Source organism: Triticum dicoccoides, chromosome 3B (assembly GCF_002162155.2).
Source record: "Triticum dicoccoides isolate Atlit2015 ecotype Zavitan chromosome 3B, WEW_v2.0, whole genome shotgun sequence".
In the NCBI taxonomy this organism is placed as follows: Eukaryota; Viridiplantae; Streptophyta; class Magnoliopsida; order Poales; family Poaceae; genus Triticum; species Triticum dicoccoides.
In genome coordinates, this window is record NC_041385.1 from 33,229,638 (window position 1) to 33,232,562 (window position 2,925).

The following is a 2,925-nucleotide window of genomic DNA, read 5'->3' on the forward strand; positions in this document are numbered from 1 at the left end:
ATCTCTTCCTTAGACCATGAGATCGTGTAACTCCCGGATACCGTAAGAGTGCTTTGGGTGTACAAAACGTCACAACATAACTGGGTGACTATAAAGGTGCACTACAGGTGTCTCCAAAAGTGTCTGTTGGGTTGACATGGATCGAGACTGGGATTTGTCACTCCGTATGACGGAGAGGTATCTCTGGGCCCACTCGGTAATGCATCATCATAATGAGCTCAAAGTGACCAAGTGTTTGGTGACGGGATCATGCATTACGGTACGAGTAAAGTTACTTGCCGGTAACGAGACTGAACGAGGTATTGGGATACCGACGATCGAGTCTCGGGCATGTAACGTACCGATTGACAAAGGGAATTGTATACGGGGTTGTTCGAATCCTCGACATCATGGTTCATCCGATGAGATCATCGAGGAGCATGTGGGAGCCAACATGGGTATCCAGATCCCGCTGTTGGTTATTGCCCGAGAGCCGTCTCGGTCATGTCTACGTGTCTCCCGAACCCGTAGGGTCTACACACTTAAGCTTCGGTGACGCTAGGGTTGGATGAATATGAGTATCCAGCATACCGAATGTTGTTCGGAGTCCCTGATTAGATCACGGACGTCACGAGGAGTTCCGGAATGGTCCAGAGTTGAAGAATTATATATAGGAAGTGATATTTCGGCCATCGGGAAAGTTTTGGGGTCGCCCGGTATTGTACCGGGACCACCGAAAGAGTCCCGGGGGTCCACCGGGTGGGGCCACCCATCCCGGAGGGCCCCAAGGGCTGAAGTGGGGAGGGGAACCAGCCCATAGTGGGCTAGTGCGCCCCCCTTAGCCCACCCCCTGCGCCTAGGGTTGAAACCCTAGGGTGGGGGGGGGCGCCCCACTTGCCTTGGGGGGTACTCCACCCCCTTGGCCGCCGCCCCCCTTGGGAGATTGGATCTCCCAGGGCCGGCGCCCCCCCTGGGGGCCTATATAAAGGGAGGGGGAGGGGGCAGCCGCACCCTGAAGTTCTGGCGCCTCCCTCCCCCTGCTACACCTCTTCCTCCTCCGTGACGTGCTTGGTGAAGCCCTGCCGGAGTGCTGCTGTTCCACCACCACCACGTCGTTGTGCTACTGCTGGAGCCATCATCATCAACCTCTCCTTCCCCCTTGCTGGATCAAGAAGGAGGAGAGGTCATCCGCTCCGTATGTGTGTTGAACGCGGAGTTGTCGTCCGTTCGGCGCTAGGATCTCCGGTGATAGGATCACGACGAGAACGACTACTTCAACCCCGTTATTTTGAACGCTTTCGCTCGCGATCTACAAAGTGGTATGTAGATGCATCTCCCATGACTCGTTGCTTAGATGAACTCATAGATGAATCTTGGTGAAACCGTAGGAAAAATTTTAATTTCCTGCAACGTTCCCCAACATATACCATATTAGTTTGGGAATGGAAACCACAATGAGGAAGCATTTATAGTGTAGTGTGGCTGCCTAGGCAACTTTTCTTCTCAGATCTCTGCTCTACTCCTCACCCACCTCCTGAAAAAGTTTGGCGTGAGACCCACACACAGGAGTTTTCTTTCCCCAAAGGCCAGCCAAGATGCAAGGTGCTGCCGCAGCCGCCGAGAGGAGGAGCAGGGCTTCGCCTGACAAGGCCGACGAGAGCTCCAAGAAGGCACGGCTGGATCTGCCCGACGGCCACATGAAGCAAGAGGCAGCCGGTGGAGGAGATGGAGGCGCCATCGTTCGGGCGGCGTACATCCAGCGAGTGGAACTCGCCGTGAGGGTCGACAAGCAAGTGCTCCATTGCCCCCTCTGCACCCTCCCCTTCAAGCCCCCGGTCTTCCAGGTTCCTCTATCTGTTTCCTTCTTTCTTCCTCGATTGGTGCCGGTGATAGATCGATTCTTTCGTGCTAATTTACGGCCCATCTCCGATTTGCATGCCTGTCTGCAGTGCAAAGCGGGGCACCCGGCCTGCAGCGGCTGTGTGGCCCTGCTGCCCTTCAAGCAGTGCAAGGCATGTGTGGACGGCGGTGGCTTCTTCGACCCCTGCCCTACACTGGACACCTTGGTGTCCTCCACCAGGATCGGGTGCCCCAACGTCGGCTGCCAGTGGTACGTGACCTACCACGAGGTCACCGAGCACCAGAAAGTGTGCCCGTACGCGCCTTGTTGGTGCACTGAGCCCGGCTGCGGCTACGTCGGCGCGCCGCAGGCGCTCGCCGGTCATCTCCGCACTGTCCACTTGGTGCCGGTGCACGTCGCGCAGTACGGCAAGGTCAGCAAGCTTCAGCTATCGGTGTCGACCATGCGGCTGGTGCTCCTCGGCGACGACAACTGTGTGTTCCTCATGACTGTGGGCGCGCTCGGCGCCAGCGTCACCGCCGTATCTGTGGTGTGCGCCAGGGCGAGAGCGGCGACGCGGTCGCGGTTCACGTGCAAGATGTGGGTCAACCTGGAGACACCCCCGGCAGCAGTGGCGAACTGCGGCAAGGAGGACATGGTGCGTGGACATGCACATGAGGAGCAGCTCATCGCCCGGTGCCGTGGTTGCTGCGGCCGAGCCCACATTCCTGACAGTGCCGCCAATGTACCTGGTGCCAGCAGCAGGAGACGGGGCATCCATGGAAGTTCCCCTGTACATCCGCATCGATAAGCTCTCCCCTTGGTCCGACGCATTGGTGTGATTAGGTCCACTGCTGCTGATGGGAAACAAACGGTGCATTCAAGGCAGTTCATGCTTATTTTGGAGTTGCATCTGAAACTATTTGGGTGATGTTAATTAGTAGATGCAGTTCATCTTTAATGTCATTGTTGGGTACTGTATTCAAATTGGAGGATATTATGCTTCGTGTTAATCATGTTGTGAAATGCATCTTCTTCCTTTGTTATGTCATTCCAACTTTCAAGCATTTCATTTCAAGTCAGGAGTAGAGCGGAGTCTCATGTCA

The 2,925-nt window shown here is 56.0% G+C and overlaps 1 pseudogene; it reads left to right on the top strand.

Moving 5' to 3' along the window:
- The first annotated feature begins 1,574 nt into the window (after nt 1-1,574).
- LOC119280648 lies at nt 1,575-2,698 on the top strand (annotated as a pseudogene).
- The last annotated feature ends 227 nt before the right edge of the window (nt 2,699-2,925 follow it).